This window comes from Bos grunniens, chromosome 19, assembly GCF_055505025.1.
Source record: "Bos grunniens cultivar Pamir isolate PY7600 chromosome 19, Bosgru_T2T1.0, whole genome shotgun sequence".
NCBI classification, from domain to species: Eukaryota; Metazoa; Chordata; class Mammalia; order Artiodactyla; family Bovidae; genus Bos; species Bos grunniens.
In genome coordinates, this window is record NC_141183.1 from 20,131,731 (window position 1) to 20,148,934 (window position 17,204).

The 17,204-nt window shown below is 55.5% G+C and overlaps 1 long non-coding RNA gene, 3 other non-coding genes and 2 pseudogenes across 4 annotated transcripts; 3 read left to right on the forward strand and 3 right to left on the reverse strand.

Annotated features, from left to right (window-relative positions):
• The first annotated feature begins 1,484 nt into the window (after window positions 1–1,484).
• LOC147351511 (U2 spliceosomal RNA) lies at window positions 1,485–1,674 on the forward strand. Its single transcript, XR_015148451.1, has one exon. It is a non-coding gene; the product is annotated as a U2 spliceosomal RNA (small nuclear RNA).
• Window positions 1,675–6,699: 5,025 nt separating this feature from the next.
• LOC147351512 (uncharacterized) lies at window positions 6,700–7,661 on the reverse strand. The gene is made up of 2 exons (XR_015147562.1): window positions 7,374–7,661; window positions 6,700–7,078 (listed from the first exon to the last, which is right to left on the reverse strand). It is a non-coding gene; the product is annotated as an uncharacterized LOC147351512 (long non-coding RNA).
• Window positions 7,662–10,076: 2,415 nt separating this feature from the next.
• On the forward strand, window positions 10,077–10,267 carry LOC147351513 (U2 spliceosomal RNA). Its single transcript, XR_015148439.1, has one exon. It is a non-coding gene; the product is annotated as a U2 spliceosomal RNA (small nuclear RNA).
• Window positions 10,268–13,122: 2,855 nt separating this feature from the next.
• Window positions 13,123–14,074, forward strand: LOC147351514 (mitochondrial glutathione transporter SLC25A39 pseudogene; annotated as a pseudogene).
• A 404-nt stretch (window positions 14,075–14,478) lies between these two features.
• LOC147351515 (U2 spliceosomal RNA) lies at window positions 14,479–14,669 on the reverse strand. The gene has a single exon (XR_015148432.1). It is a non-coding gene; the product is annotated as a U2 spliceosomal RNA (small nuclear RNA).
• Window positions 14,670–15,317: 648 nt separating this feature from the next.
• Window positions 15,318–15,700, reverse strand: LOC147351516 (small nuclear ribonucleoprotein E pseudogene; annotated as a pseudogene).
• Window positions 15,701–17,204: the final 1,504 nt, after the last annotated feature.

Here is a 17,204-nt window from a genome sequence, read left to right on the forward strand (position 1 = left end):
GGCTGGCACGTTATTAGGGTTCCCTGAGAAGGTGTGAAACAGATCACCCCCCGTCCCACCCTCTCCCTCCCACAGGGGAGAGGGAAAACCCAGGGCGGCAGGGAGTCACGGAGCCAGGAGCCGAGGCAGGGTCAGGTGAGGCCGTGACCCCAGGTGCCACCCACCCTTATAGAAACGCTATAAGTTTGTGGGCCTGGCGCCAGCAAACCGGCGCGTGTGTCGCCAGCAACCCTGCGCCCCTCCAAGTCGCCTTCCTCTTCTGGTGGCTTCCCCCTCGGAGGCACCATCAGTGAGCGGGGCCTGTGCTCCAGGACCGGGCGAGGTCTTGGGACACGGTGGTCAACCCCGCAGGTCAGCTGCCTGCTAGCCGTGTGACCCAGGGCAAGTTTCTTAGCCTCTCTGGTCTCGTTGATCACGACAGTGAAACGAGGATGATAACAGCGTCAATCGTCTCTAGGGTGTCCAGTAGCCAAGTGGGTGTGATCATAGCAAAGAATGCAGGGCAGTGACTGCCAGGTGGCTGTCCTGCGGGGCAGTCCCCGGGGTGGGGGGTGGGGGGTCTTTCCCCTCAGGTCTGACAGAACTAGAGAGTCGGTCAGGGGGAGGGCCGACTGTGCTAGTTTCACAGAACCTGCAGCTCTCTAGGGGCTTTGCGGAGACCGGAGAAAAGACAAGAGCGCCCGCCTGGTGATGTGAAAGTCGCTCAGTCGTGTCCGACTCTTTGCCATCCCATGGACTGTAGTCTACCAGGCTCCTCTGTCCGTGGAATTCTCCAGGCAAGAATACTGGGGTGGGTAGCCGTTCCCTTCTGCAGGGGATCTTCCCTACCCAGGGATGGACTCCAGGTCTCCCACAGATCCCCTGCAGGCAGATTTCACCACCAGGGAAGCCCAACGGTACTGGAGCGGGTAGCCTATCCCTTCTCCCGGGGATCTTCCCGACCCAGGAATCGAATTGGGGTCGCCTGAATTGGAGGCAGATTCTTTACCAGCTGAGCTACCGTCCCAGGGTCTCAGTTAAGGAGCCTGGCCGGGACCGTGGGAAGGAGTCTGGTGTCTGGCGGCCTGGGGCTCACGCGGCTCCCCCGGATGCACAGCCACGACCCCGGGCTCACTTCGGGCTTCGGGAGCACCCGGACCGTTCTTGTCCTGCAGCTCCCGCACCCCAAGCACAGTCCCCCTGCCTTCGGACCGGAGCTGGCACCTGTGATGCATGGGCAGAGCCTGAGGATGCTGGCCGCGCCCTCAGGGTGGAGGAGGGTGGGTCATGCACATAGAGAGTCATTGTCCCGGGAAGGATGGGGGCCAGGGAGCCAGAAGAGATGTGAGAATTGACCAGAATGTGGAGAACAAGTTGTTTCACTGGTCTGGAGCGGACATGGGCTAGAGAGCCAGGAATGTTGACTGACGACTGACGGGTAGGTTGCTCATGGTGAGCTGAATGGAGAGGAGGGGAGGATGGTGGCTGCCACCTGAAAGAGCACCATTGCTTCTCCGCCTTTTGGCTGAGATCGAGTGTAGTATCTGTTCTTTACCGGCTTAACATCTGATACCTCCTCTATCTGGGAACAATACTGTTAAGGGAGTTTTGGGGGCAAGCAGTTGGCATCGGAGCCTGCTCTGTGTTGCAGCACTTCCCAGGAATGGTGCATTCTCTCTGAGGACAAAACCGGCACCCCCAAATGGTAGACTTGTTTCTTTTCTGGCCTTTCTCCTCGGAAGATTTCTCTTCTCTTTTGTGTTTTTCACTTGGGCTGTGGGGTTTGTGTGGCTTTCCCCCTGTCTTTGTTTTGTTTTCTTTTTGATTCTTTCAGTTTGATTCAATTGCTTAGTTGTGCTTGGCTTTTCCCTGTCTATTTCCTGTGGTGACCCAAGGGCGAAAGAGCAGATAAAACCTACGAGAGTCTTCTTGGAATGCAGGAACAGAAAAACCAGACCATTATCGGCCTTTCCTTCCCCCATGTTGTAACCATTAATGGATTTCAGGTCCTCGTGAGCAGTATAACCTGTCTCCCCTCCTACCGCATAGGGAGAAGATATTTGCCTCACTGTTCCCTCCAACCCAGTGACCCGCAAGACCCCTATCCCACTCTGTGTACCCTGGGTATAAAAGTGGACTGTGGACTCCTGCTCAACGTCGGGTCTCTCTTGAGCCGGCCCACTGTTCTAACAGCGTCTCCCATTCTAATAAACGTTATTTCCCTCTCATTTTGTCTCATGTCTGGAAATTCTTTTCCAACCTGCGCCCGGACCGCGACACTTCCCTGTTCATCACTAACTCCCAGAGCTTGCTCAAACTCGTATGGCTGATGCCATCCAACCATCTATCTCATCTTCTAGCCTCCCTTTCTCCTTCTGCCTTCGATCTTTCCCAGCGTGAGGTCTTTTCTAAAGAGTCAATCGTTTGATTCTTTAACCTTTAGGTTTCATTTAGGAAGCTTCCCCCCCCCCCCCCCCGCCACCATCACCCCACCCCCACCCCCGCCATCCGCCCCTTGTTTTTTTGTTTTTTGTTTTTTGTTTTTTTAATCTGCAGACTGGTTTCTGGAACGGTCTTTTCTATTGTGCCATAGGAGTGAGTTGTTCCTGTCTGAACTTTTGGTCTTTTCCTGTGTGCTTTGTACAGAAGGCGCTGTCCTAAACTCACAGGCAACAGAGATTTTGGAAGCCCTGACACTCAGGTCTGAAGCGATCAGGGTGAGTCTCATCAGGCTCCATCCTCCTCTCTCGTGCCTCGCACCCATCTCTTCTGTCTCCCGAGCTCCTCCATATCTCCTGAAACTCGGTTATCTGCCAGATCTCCCATATATTGGCTGCCGTTTGTTTCTGGTTCCGACTCCAGTTGGTCCCAGAGAGGACGGCGGACTAATGCCTCACAATAACTGTCTTATTGGGGTCTAGAGGCCAGGTTCTTTCATGGAACCAGAGAGAGGGAAGCGATGAGGAAGCAAAGTACAAAAAAGGCCGAGGAGAGAGGGAGAGGCGGAGAGGAATAAACTAAAAGGGGCCATCAGTCTTGCAAAAGCATCTCCTGGGATGGCCAGCGTTGCGGGGTGGGGGTGGGGGGTGAGGGGGGGGGATATGCGGATCTCTTCTTTGGTAGAGTCGTGCACACAGGTGGGTAGGGTCAGATCAGCCCTCCTGTGAGCCGACCAAAGATGCTTTTAACAGTCGGGCAGAGGGGCACGGTTCTCTGGGGGCAGGCCATTGTGTACGATGATAATAACAAAAGCAACGAAAACCCAAGGTTAAAGTCCAACACGGAGTCAGAATTGGTTCTACCCTGGACCGTTTCCTAGATATGCCTGGTTCACTCACGCGCCCTCCGCCCCTCACATTGACCCCAACCGACAGTTAGCTGGACGGTGACCATTCTCTGGTAGAAATACCACCCGACGTGGCCGCGCAAGAGAATAGCTTGGACACCCCCTCCGATGTAGGCGTAGGCGATTGAATTCAGGTTTCTTCGGGTAGCCCTGAGACTGGCTGGGCCCGACCAAACAAATTACAGGCCAATGTCGTCCTCCCTGCAAAGGTCTTTCCTCACAGGGAAGGAAAATTTTCCCTTCTAGACCTACTGTGGGCGCGGGTGTGGTGTGGTGGTGGGGTGGTGTCCAGGGCTCTCGTTGAGATCGTACCTGGGTCCCGGGCACCAGGCACCACCGACCGGCCATGGTGAGGCGGGAGGTACCTGCCGCTCCCCACCCCCATCCCAGGGTAAAGCAGTTGGAGATGCATTCTCTATTGACCAAAAGCTTCCAAGAGGCCAAGGGCAGGGCAATGAGGGCGAGCGGGCTGGGCGAGCGCCCAGACCACACATTTCTCTTTCTGGAAGTCAGGAGACCTCCCAGACCACACAGGCCCAGAGAGGCTCCTTGGAGGTCAAAGGGGAGTGATGCTAACTAACGCTAGGCTACCCACAGGCCTCTTGGGTAGAATCCAGTTTGGCTAAGAGATGCATGCACACCTATGGAAGGACCCTGAGATATACCAAATATGGCCTGTGAACCAAATGAATCCAAATGATCGGCCAAAGGAAACCTAGAGAAATGCCTCGTAAAAGCAGTTCAAGGGACTTCCCCGGTGGTCCGGTGGTTAAGACTTTGCCTTCCAACGCAGAGGGTGAAGGTTCGATCCCTGGTGGGGGAGCTATGGTTCCCACACGCCTTGTGGCCGAAAGACTTAAAAAATAAACTCAAAAAGTAATTCAAGCCACTACAAGGGCGCGACTCGGGGACTCTCCCTCTGCGTCTGCCCGTGTGCCTATCCACACATAGCGTACTCTTTTCCTCTTAATAAATGCCCCACTTGTTCCACTACTTTCCGTCTCCCTGGGAATTCCTTTGTGCAGAGCCGAAGGGCCAGGGTCCTCGTCACTGACCACGGGTCTAGCGGCTAGGACCCGGGGCTTTCACCGCCGCGCCCCAGCCCCAACCTCCGGCTGGGAACCCAAGCGCCGCTCCAAGCCACTGCGGGCCTAGGTCTCCCGAGATCAATTGGACCGGACTGTCTCAGGAGGGGCCCGAGGCTTCGCTGTACTTCCAAGCTCCACAGGTGTTTCCGAAACAGAAGGGAAGGGGGCAGGGCACAACTTCTGAAAGTGTGGCATAGCCCGAGGACACAACAGACATTCATTAGAATCACATGGGTCTAAGACGGGCTTCCCTGGTGGCTCAGATGGTAGGAAGAATCTGCCTGCAATGCAGGAGACCGGGTTCGACCCCTGGGTCGGGATGATCCCCTGGAGAAGGGAATGGCTGCCCACTCCAGTATTCTTGCCTCGAGAATCCCACGGACAGAGGAGCCTGGCGGGCTACAGTCCGTGGGGGTCTAAGCTGGCAGAGAAGTCAGCTTCGAGCAGACCTTGATTCTCAATCGGCAAGCTAAAGGACCTACCCAGAGGCGCCATGACAGTTCCAAGGCACTGTCAAAAGACCACAAAGTGGGCAGTGGCCCAATTCCTGGAAACCTCCACCCCTTCCCCCAAATAGTTGGAATGATCCTCCCACTCACTGTCGGTGCCCAGTCGCTCCGTCGTGACCCCACGGACTGCAGCTCGCCAGGCTTCCCTGTCCTTCACCATCTCCCGGAGCTGGCTCAAGCTCACGTCCTTTGAGTCGGTGACGCCTCCCAACCATCTCATCCTCCGTGGTGCCCTTCTCCTTCTGCCTTCAATCTTTCCCAGCAGGAGGGGCTTTTCCAGTGGGTCAGCTCTTCGCCTCAGGTGGCCAAAGCATTGGAGCTTCAGCTTCAGCTTCAGCTTCAGCATCAGCCCTTCCAATGAATATTCCGGGTTGATTAGCCTATCAGCTGATCAACTCATTAGCCTGTGAAATTACCCGGCCCATGAAAGCTCACCATGCCACGTCTGGAGGCCGCCACACTCGCCCTCTGTGATGGCCCACACTCTGCCTATGGAATGTGTTTCTCTCTGAATCAATCCACTTCTTACCTATCATTGTGTCTCTCACTGAATTCTCTCTTCGATAGGACATGGAGAACCTGAGCTTCATCAGCTCTTGAAACGAGGTACCGTGGGTTTTGGCTCGGTCGGAGGCCCAGCCACGTGGATTGGAGTCCCAACCTGGGTTTGGCCGGGTTCGAGTCCCGGGCTGAGGTAGAGGGCTTCGTTTCGGCTGCCCGGCGTGCCTCCGGAAGCACTGCTCAGAGGCCCACGTGTTCTGACACACTGACTTTTCCGTGACAGGGAAAAGGTTCGATGCGCTCCTGCGGATGCCGGTCAAATCGGCGTAGGACGGCGCCAGACCGGTTTGGGGTATAACCCGCCGCGGGCACTCGGTGGACAGTGGACGCGTGAGGAAACACCGAATTCGAGGGTTGTGTCACGGACAGGAGTCCACCCAGTCTGGTGGGGAGGCCTGTGGCCCCGTCCTGGAAAATGTTGAGCGCAAGCCCCATAGAATTCCGGGTCGCATCTCCCCATCCCCCTACCCCAAATTTGTCCTGCGTACGTAGACTGAGGACCCCCGCCAGATTCCCCTCCCCCCCCCCCCCCCCCCGCCGCCCACCACCACCACCACCACCACCACCACCACCACCAGGACACAACACACAGGCACCTAGGGGGTCCGAAAAGATCGACAAGCCACATGATGAGGCTTCCCAGGGAGAGCGGGGTGGCCCTCCGCGGTAGACTAAGAGCCAGGAAAGGAGGCCAGGTCGGTGTTCTGATGGTGGTGAGAAATGGAACACTTCCCTCCGCATCGGTAAACAAGGACGTCGCAGTCATCAGCAATCGCGGCCACCACGGGAGGGCGGGCCGGTGAGCCCTGCTCGGGACTGAAAGACTACCTGCCGTCTAGCGGCCATCCCACTGCGGCCACTCCCTCCAGGTGAGCCCCGAGGAAGCCCGGGACGTGAAAAGCACAGGATGGTGGCCCCGGAGCGCTGAGATGCGCATCAAAGGCATGATTTCCGTGAGCCCAGGCTCGAGCATCTCCCCACGAATGGAAACGCGCTAAATTCCTTAACTTGGGATGCCTGGTTTTCTTTCATATACAGAATAGGAAACACCTTTTGACGTTCAGACCGCCTGCCCTTTGTGGCAAAACTTGTGTGTCACCTGGCTCCTCCCGCCACCGCCCACCTCCTCCTGGCGGTTCTCTCAGGGTCGCTTCAGACGCTGACCCCGGGGCTGGAAGTCCTAAATATTCCCGCTGAATAAAACGCAAGTCTCAACTTCTAGGTCGTGGATTTTTTTTTTTTTTTTCTTTTTAAGTGGACAGTGCTGAGCAGAGGGGCGGCCGGCGGGAGACTTTTCTCATCAGCTTGCCGGGATCCAGGGTGAGAGGGGACGAGGGAAGGGCGAGGCTTAGCAGCTCTCGGCCATAACCTCAAGGCAGAGTCAGACTCTCCATCACACACCGCCAGCTGCTTTCTCCTCCGTGAAACTGGGGTGGAGAGCCGCCTTGACGGGCACCGTACAGAGGGGTCAGAGAAGCGCCTTGATCTGAGCCAGGAGGGCTCCGGCCTGGGTAGAGGTGGGGCACGGCAGGGCCGTGCTGGTTCCCCCCGGAGAAGCTGAAGCCAGCCGGCCCAGTCTGGGATACGGAAGGAGTCTGTGAGGGGAGAGACGTGGGGTTGGGGGATGATGACTGTAAGAAAGAGCCCACTAGAAGCAAGCGTTCCCCGGAGCGGCTGTGAGGCCCAGATCACACCCTCGCGGCGTCTCGGCGGGTCAGCGGGGTGCAGGCCACGGCCCTCCTTCCCCCAGCGTGCCCCCTTGCTTTGCACCTCTGCGTTCTCGCCCACGCTCTTGCCAAGAGCCTCCCAGAGGCTCTTGCCTCCAGGTTCGCCCCCTCATGTCAACATGACCGGCCAGCACACCGCCAGCGCCCCCAGTGAAACTCTAACCTGTCCCGTAGGCCGTCTCCCGGGTCTGGAAGGCCTTCCTGACTCGGCTGGCTTCCTGTCTGTTCTTCGCACCTTCTCACTTATTGGGTGTGTCCGGGTAGGGACCCCGAGCCACACGGGAGAGGCCTGGAGCCCTGAGGAGGTCACACCAGGTGGGAGCCGCACCCAGTCGTCCACCTCCCAACAGTTCCCTCAAGAGCTTCCCAGGTGGCGCAGTGGCAAAGACTCCGCCTGCCAGTGCGGGAGACGCAGGAGACGCGGGTTCGATCCCTGGGTCGGGAAGATCCCCTGGAGTAGGAAACGAAACGGCAACGCGCTGCAGTTACTCGCCTGGAAAATTCCATGGACAGAGGAGCCTGGCAGGCTACCGTCCACGGGGTCGCAAAGAGTCGCACGGGACTGAGCGACTGAGCACACACAGGGTCCCTTCCTCATCACACCGGCGGGGGTGGGGGTGGGGTCCCGGCCATTCGGCTCCTGGGCGGGACACGTCCGGGGCCGGGGAACAGGAGCGGTGTCTGGCCCTGGGACCCAGCACAGGCCCTGGTGGGTCGAGTCTCGGGTGGTTAATGACCGGTTGTCAGAACCGGTGGTGAAGGCGGCCAGCCCGGACCCCAGCTCCGACACTCACATCTGTGTACTCTCAGGCAAACCCATGTCCCAGGGGTAAAGGCAGGCGCCTTCTCGACTCGGCCTCCTGGTCGGGCAGAAGGTCGGTCCACTCCATAGTGCCCGTCACTTCCGGAACCGGCATCCGTTCTCCGGAGAAAGGTCATTCCTGTAAGGGATTCCTACTTGGCCTTGAAGGGTCACCTCTCAGTGTCGGGCTCTGTCTGATTGGGTGTACCACCCACCGTCTGCATGGACGGGATCGGTCAACCCGTGGCCTCGGAGTATCAAAGGTGGTTAGGGCTGTGAGCTCTGCTACATTTTAAAGGCAAGTCCAGGCCTATGACTCCAAAATGCACATGGGACGCCGTTGAGGCTTACAGGTGGCATCTCAAACAGGTGGTATGAAGGGAAAACTCGCTCATTCACACTGTGCTCCAGAGGAAGGTGGGGCGGTGGTCAAGAATCTGCCTGCCGACGCGGAGACGCAAGAGGCGCGGGTTCCATTCGTGCGCGTGGGGAAGATGCCCTGGAGGAGGAACAGGAAATGGCAACCCGCTCCAGGATTCTTGCCTGGAAAATTCCATGGACAGAGGAGCTTGGCGGGCCTACAGTCCACGGGGTCGCCAAGAGTCGGGCGCGACTGAACACGACCACCCAACCCCGGGAAAGTATCCCCCCGGCTGGACGACGTAGATGTTGAGGGAGAAGAAGAAGAAGACCTAGAGGAAGATTTAGGAAATGACTTCATAAGTCCTTTCGACTCAAAATGTGAAAGATATCTTTTTTTAAATCGATAAATATGACGATATAAAAACGGAACCTTTAAACAATGCAATCATCATCACTTTAAGCAAAGCCCAACCGAAAAGCCGGCAGGAATAGGGAAGAGGGTCGAAGACCACCGACAGGGAGGTTACTAATAAGCTCACAGAGAGAAAATGTAAAGGCTTCTCTGAAACAGGATGGGACGCTCAACTTTATTTACCCACGAGAGAAAACCGCATATCCGAGCTAGGCCGAGGTACCGTTTTCACCTGAGAGATCCACCCCTCGCGCTTTCCCCACCCTCCACCGAAAAAGCATTCCCAAGGCTGATGCCACGCGGGGTTGTTGGCGAGGCTGGGGGACGAGGCGCTGCCGGAGAACGCTTGCCCTGCTCTTCCAGTCACCGTCCCTGATCTCCCGAGCTTCAGGGCTCCGTTGCGGCGAGGGTGGCCGGGACCGCCACGGCCCCGCACCGCCGTGAGGGCACAAGGGGCACCCGAGCGGCCTCCGCAGAGCGCTGTGCCCCGGGGCCGGGCGCCCTTCGCAGACCCTTCAGTCCGTGCACCCCGACTGGAGCAAATTCCGCGGGAGCGCATCACGCACTGAGAAACGGAGCTGCCAAGTGATCGCGACGGGCACTGTTCGATTCCAACGACTGTCCCCCAGGACATCCCTTGTCAGGACGAATCCCCCACCCCCCACCCCCACCCCCACCCCCACCCCGCCGCCCCAGGGGACCCGAACTGTGGGGCAGAAGACGGGCGGGAGAACACGGACGCGAGCAGAGCGGCCGGGAGCAAGGAGGGGCGAGGGGGTGTGGTGCTGGCCGTTAGAGCCGCGGTAACCGTGACGGGTGTCGGGCACTAGCTCAGCGTGTAGGAGGCAATGGTTGCGAGTGCAGCGCGAGCCGGGGAATGAGCGACAAAAGCGAGTTCTTGATTTCTGGGGCTCGGTCCGTGAGAGCTGCTTCCGTGTCAGCGCTTCCCCCGCGGTCTCCGGCAGCCGCCCCTGGGTCGGGAGGCGGGCTCCGGGCGCGAGGAGGCGGTCCGGAGGGTGGAGTCCGCCCGCGGTAGCCCCGCCCCCTCGGGCGGCAGAAGGCGGAGCATGCAGATGAGAAATGGCTGTTCGGCGCGGGAATGGCGGAGCAATTAAGGACCTAGAACTTGTCCTTTCAAAGGTAGAGGACAAAAAGGCCTGCACAGGAGTCCGCTGACAGCACTGTCAACGACGCAAAAGGAATCAGACAAGGAGTGTGGTTCAGGGCGCTCACCGTGGGTTGAATGGGGATGGAGCGAGGGCGGCTGCGGCCAGGCGGAGGCAACCGGTATCGCTTCTCGGCCTTTTGGCTAAGATCAAGTGTAGTATCTGTTCTTATCAGTTTAATATCTGATACGTCCTCTATCCGAGGACAATATATTAAATGGATTTTTGGAGCAGGGAGTTGGAATAGGAGCTTGCTCCGTCCACTCCACGCATCGACCTGGTATTGCAGTACTTCCGGGAACGGTGCACCCCCCTCGGGGGAAATCAATTTTGGTACGAAAAGAGCAGATAGTCTGTCGTAAGGGTTGAGAGCCTCAAGTAACAGTGGGATGAGGAAGTGCAGCAGCTTGCTGCCCTTTCGTTTGCTTCGCTTGTGTAAATTTTTATGGCTTTTTGCGCTTGGGCGGTTTTTTCTTTACTCCTTGTGTTGTGGAGCGTTTTCCCGCTTTGGTTTGTTAGTCTTTAGAGGCGAGCGTTCTGTGCCCGGTTGGGCTTTCAGAGGGTATGTCGTTTTTTTCGCCTTCTCCTCGTTGTTTTATTGCTGCATGAGAGACGGGAGACTCTTCGCTGGGAGGCTTCCGGGAGAAACGCGGCCTTACATAGATAAGCGTTCGCAGCAAAGTGTTTCTACCACCAGCGGTCCCGTAAGGAGTCTGCTCTCTTTTACAGGTATGCATTTGCACTTTTGGCCCGAGACTATATAAGTAAGACCCCGAAGTGTGGCCGCAGCAGCTTTCTTTTTTGAAGGAGCCTGTGTTCAGTAACTTGTTCTTACTACAGGCATTTTTGAAGGAGCCCGCAGTTTAGTGACACTCCATCGACAAGCTTGGAGGAGGAGGAGGGGGAGGGACGTTCGGTTCGGCTGAGGCCCTTAGCCGCAGACCCTCCAGCGAGGGCTCAGGGGCACAAAAGTGGCTCTTAAGTGCAGCACATGCATCTGGAAGCAACTCAAAGGATTTACAGGTCATGCCCGAAAGCAAGCAGTAGTTGGTATACATTTAGTGAGGGAGAGAGCATTTCCTTCTCCCACTGCTGAGATGGCGGAAGCTAGTCGAATTCCTCAGTATGAAAAGGAATACGCGGAAGGTATTAACTAGCGAATGAGGGTCCTGGGGAAAATGAAAGGGAGCACCACCAAATACTGACCTGGAACAAGGATTCCAAGAGGGAGGTTTAAATGCTCGTGTGATTACGTGAAGTGCTCGTGTTCCTGAGAGAATTATTGTAGCAGGAAGTAAGACATTCCATTTTCAGGGCCAACCGATCTTGACCTTATACAGTCAACTCCCTTCAAAACCTCTGGCACCAGCTACATCAACCAGAGGCCCACTGGTCCCTGCACACTGGAGTCTCCCTCCTGCCACAACCTTGCTTAGTCAATATTTTATTCATTCAAGAGCCACAGGAAAGGGACTTCTTTTCTGGTCCAGTGGGTAACAGTCTGTTCTCCCAATGCAGGGAGCCTGGGTTTGATCCCTGGTCAGGGAACCATTATTAGATCCTGCATGCTGCAACTAAGACCCAGCATAACCAAATAAACAAGCTTTAAAAAAAAAAAAAAATGAGCCACAGGGAAGAAAAGGCTCAGTGTGAGAGTCTGAGTGGACTGGGACACGAGAGGCCATTAGGAGTGGATGCCGCCTTCCAAGATATTGCTGTGCCTGGCTCATGGAGCTCATATTTCTATCTCTCATGACACATATTTCTCTGCATGTTTGCACTGCCCTCTCCTCACTTCTAACTGGCCAATCCTCTCTCTGTTCCCCAGCTCACATTCTGGCAGAAGCCAATGGATTGCTTACCTGCCACCAGTGTGTTGTTTCGTGTTATACAGCCATTAAGTAAATTTCTGGTTCTAGGAACTCGGCCTTCTTCTTTAAACTCCTTCAACCTCTTCCTTTAGGATGATACAGATTTTTGGTTCTTAAGAGCCTAGATCCTGGAAAGCAAAAGCCTCTTAACTATCCTCAGAGAAAAGGGTAGCCCCAAGCATTCATTCATTCAGTAAATACTTATCGATTCAATATTTATTCACTCTGCTCCAAGTACTGTTTTAGGTACTGGGCATACACTGAGGGCTTCCCAGAAAAAAAAAAAAAAAAACACACCTCTGGCACTAAAAATACCACCTCGTGTGCTTTCGCTAAGTGAAAGACAGCTAGATTTTCTGGGTTTAGAAAGACTCCAACCCCTCAAAATGAAGAAATCGGTGCAGCTGACAGACTAAAAAGAGCGCGCTGGCTGTTCACCAAAATGGAACAGCCGGTCAGAACGGACTCCATGTATGACAGACATTTCAAATAGAGATACAACATGGAAGGACCTTCAGGTGACTTAACAGAACAGAGAACGTGCTGAAGGAGAAAGGGCCATGTATTCAATCACTGTAGCATTCTGGCTGATTAATAATAGCTCTGGTTTCTCCGCTGGAAGTAACCTCAACGCTCAAAAATAGTATCTCAACAGCTGAAAATGCAAAGACTGTGTGACCTTCTTTGTTTCTGTCTTTGCAATGTATGCCGTTTCGCAGTCCACGCCCTGAAAATGTATTTCTCCCAGAAAAGAGGGGGGAAGGGCTTGTATGTGCAGAACTAAAGGTATATTCTGTCAAAAACAAGAGGCGAGGGGAGGGCCGGGGGTTGGGCTGATCCTGAGGCAGGAGAAAAACAAGAAGCGCATCCGCTCGCTCTAAAGTTTCTCTCCACTTGTACCGTCGAAACCGATTTCAAAAATACAAGCTAGAGTCGGTCTTGATGTCTAGCGAGCCCTCCGTCCCCGGTAGCCTGCGCCGCGCCAGCGCCGGCCTAGAGCCAGAACCGGAGCTATACAAGATGGCCGGCCAGGCAACCTGGGGGCATCGGTCCCCTCCAACAAATGGTGACATGCGGAGCCGGGGCTGTGGTCACCTTCCTCTTCATGACAACCCCCCCCCCCCCTCGACCCCTTCCCATGGTGAAGATACTATGCTTGCAGTCTCAGCGCCCCTTGGTGCGCAGTGACTTGATGCCTCCCCCTCCAGACTCCGAAGCATCTCCGACGCCGAAGTGCCCTCCTCTCGCCCATCCACAGGGAAATAAGTGCCTCCTGGACAGTAGTGGGGTCCTGGAGCCCCTCTGCGGGCGGGCGAAGGCGCTTGAGTCCGTGTGCGACTCCTTGCGACCGTAGCCCGCCAGGCTCCTCGGTCCATGGGATTCTCCAGGCAAAAAGAATACTGGAGTGGGTTGCCATGCCCTCCTCCCGGGGATGGATGGAGCTATCTTCCCGACCCAGGGATTGAGCCCGCCTCTCCTGGGTCTCCTGCACTGCAGGTGGACTCTTTACCGCCGAGCCACCAGGGAAACCCCAAAGCCCCTCTGCGCCACCTGCTTTCCGGACCCCACTCGCTCCACTGTCACCGAAGATGGCCTTGTGAAGATGGTGCGGCACGAGGGCACCGGGACCCTGTGGCATGGCCTCCCAGCCATCTTTGTTGATGACTGTCGGCCACTGCCACCTACTTCACCGCCTACGACCTTACTCAAGGCCTTCCTGTGTGGTGGAGCCCCGACCTTCTTCCTCCGCGCACCCATGGTGGCTGGTCCGCGGGCCTGCCTGGGCACCGTGACTGCTATCAATCCCCCTGGAGCTGGGCACGGACAAAGCCGAAGGCTCGGCACCCGTCGCGCTGGGAGCTGAGCACGTGCATCCGGCTGGTGCTCGCTCGGGCTGGGCTGGGCAGGTCCGGTCCCAGTGTCCCTTCGGGACGTGCCCTTCTCGGCTCTGTCTGTACTGGTTCAACTAGAGCTGGCCGACGTGGCTCAGGTCTAAGGACCGGACAGACCTTCGCTCCCTGGGCTTCGGCTTTTGTGTCTGGCGCCATCTCCTGGGCTGTGGCGGCCATCCTCCTTTCTTTTCAACGTGACGCAGAGAGGTGAAGCGGTGAATGACGCCCCCCGCACGCGACTGTCCACTTGGCTTCCCGGACCCCAGTCGGTCCGAGGATCAAGCATCAAGCCCACTTCACCCGGCGACATTTATGAGCACTTGCTTGAGTCCCGCACAAAAAGCTTCCTCCAGAAACACTCAACCGGGAACAGCCTGTGAGATGTCGAAAGAAACCAGGGAAGAGGAAGAGAAAGAAAAAAAGAGGAAAAAAGGCAAGAGGCCCTTTTCCCTGGCTGTCCAGTGGCTCAGGATGCCCCGAGCCACGTAAGGGCCAGCGGTCCGAGCCCTGGTTTGGGAGCACCCAACCTATACCGGGCTGGGCCGCCCACATGGGTGCGCTGTAACGGCCCGGCAGCCAGAAGAAGTAGCAAACCTGCACCGTAAACGGGACCGTGACACACATGCCCCCGCAACCGCGAGTACCAGTGAGACAAAAAGATGTATCTTTAACAGCAGCATGCGCCGGCGGGAACTACAAGCCTGACTTCCCAGCTCGTCTCCCAGACAGCCTGTCTTTGTGATAACACAGATTATTCCCCGTAGGGGGTGCACCGTTCCTGGAAGTACTGCAATACCAGGTCGATGCGTGGAGTGGACGGAGCAAGCTCCTATTCCAACTCCCTGCTCCAAAAATCCATTTAATATATTGTCCTCGGATAGAGGACGTATCAGATATTAAACTGATAAGAACAGATACTACACTTGATCTTAGCCAAAAGGCCGAGAAGCGATACCTTCGCCTCGGGCTTGGCCGCTACCGTCCTCCCCTCACCTCCATTTAGCTCACGGTGAGCAAAGTCGGCCTCAAACGAAGGCCCGCCCTCTCCCCTAGACTGCACGGTGTCCTAGTGGCCACAACTTCTAAGACGTCCATCGTTCGTCGGGTCGTTTCATCTGTTGGGCGCCTTTAGGCTTTCTGGTCTCCCACGGCACCCCCCCCCCCCCCGCCCCCAGCAGACAGCCACGCAATTTGCATGCCCCGCCCACACACGCGCCTTCTTCCTGCTGCGCGTGTGCGCCGTCTCGCGGTGGAACCGAAACAAGCGCGTGGCCCAAAGCTCCCGGAAACGCCCAGACCGAGAAAGACGCAAACCGTTCCAACCGGGTTTTTCTTTCCAGCATTTCTTTTTCTTCTTAAAAATTTTTTCCCGAGCACATAGCTACGTACCCACCCACCACTCATCATCTTACTGTTATTTATTGTGTACACATACACGGATGAGTCGGCTATGTAGAAGTTCTCTTTCAACTTTCTAGATTTTTTTTTTTTTTGATGAAAACAGTCCCACAGCATTTATTGTCATCTGGTGATAACATAAGGGTGAGCAGAACAATATGAATACATGTTTTAGAACTACATCTCTAACAAAGGACACCTAAAAAAACCAACGGTATTGCCAAACAATTTCTCACTTCATCTGTCACTTCTAGTTGGAGACACTTTGGAGCAGAGTAATGTTATCTCCTTTTAGCATGATCCGACCCAGTTGTTTTCTTGACTTTGTTTTAGAATGAATCTCTTCTGCGTCATCTAATACGAGGTTCATACACTCATCAAAACCAATGATAGCGCCCTCTGTCCGCATATTCACTTGTTCATAAAGCCGCACCCGAATCCGTGATCTATTTTGCAAGTATCTGAAGATGAGATTGATGGGCTGCACCATCACCTTCTGCACCTTCTGGCCCTGGCCCCGGTACGCCATGCTGGACGCTCACAAGCACCACAGTGCTCCACACTCAACTTTCTAGATTTTAATTCGTCTTGATTTACTATGGCTTTCTTTCCAAGGTCTCTTTTCTTTTTCTTTTTGGCTACCCTGGCTCTTCTACGGGTCATGTGGGAACTCAGTTCCTCGAGCAGCGATAGAACCCGCGGCCTAGCTTACATTGGGAGCGCAGGGTCTTCACCACTGTACTGCCAGAGAAGTCCCTGCAGTCACTCTTTTCTATTTCCCTCAGACTCTCTCGGTATTTTTATGTGGCTTTGCTGGACAGGGAGCCAAGATATCCGCGACACAATTTGGCTGCTCTTCCGTCAGCTGCTCGCCAGAAGGCTTCCACGTAGGCCTCCTCGGCTTGATGGGACGCTCCAGGAGAGAGAGTGGGAGGATTTCTCCCAGTCCAGATCGCTGCGGACTCCTTGCCATAAGGCCGTGCCCCATCGCAGCTGACCTGCCTTCTTGGCCGCTCAACTGCAAGCCTGCAGTGGAGAACAGGGGACACACCGACCGAGCAGAGCAGCTGCTGAGGCCTCTTCTGCCCTGAGGATACCCTCTCTTCTCCTGTCCACCCCAGCCCAACAAACTTCCTGGGGCGGAGGGGGGCGGGGCGGGTTGGGGGAGCGTGGAAACCGCTGAGTACTGGAGGATCAGAAAGAGGGTGTAGGCAAGTGGAGACACACCTGCCAGCAGCTGTGGTGAGCCTCCCGGAGTGCACGTGGAGCCCTTTTACCCTGAAAGTAAGGGAACTTCCTCCCAGTTTTGGGATTCTCCCTGCCATGTACAATTAGACAAAGCTAACTTTCTCAAAATTCTGACCCTGCGAGAACCAAACTATGCCTAGGAAAAAGCTTGATGTAGAACGCAGTATTTAAGTCATCCGTTTCTGTGCTCTAGCGCCCTCCAGCAGCAACTACTGAGCCTTTGTGCTGCAACTACTGGAGCCAGTGGGGTTAGAGCCTGTGCACCAGGAAAGGTAGTCCCCACCTGGCAGCAGCTAGAGAAAGCCTGTGAGCAGAAAAGAGGACCCAGTGCAACCAAAAGTAAATACATTGATAATAGTAATTATTGGAAAAATATTTTAATTGGATTAAATACTTTGGATTGGACTAATTACTTAGTTGGAGTAAAGATTTACTGAGCATGGCCCTACCCACCAGAACAAGACCCAGTTCCCCCCACAGTCAGTCTCTCCCCTCAGGAAGCTTCCATAAGCCTCTTCTCCTTATCCGTCAGAGGGCAGACAGAAGGAAAACTACAATCACAGAAAACTATGCAGACTGAGCACATGGACCACAGCCTTGTCTAACTCAGTGAAACTGAGGGAGGAAAGGAACAGGCCGAGCTGACTCCATTTTGAGAAAGAAGGAAACTCCATCTTGCACTTTCAGTGAGCTTTGGACTAGGTGCCTGTTAGCCATGGGGATAACATACCTACGGCCGAACTGGCCTCCTGGACTGATAAACACCAGATTCCATACCAAGATCTCCCGTCGCCAAAAAGAATGCAGTAACCCCCCGTGCAGTGTCACCTTTGTCATCTTCA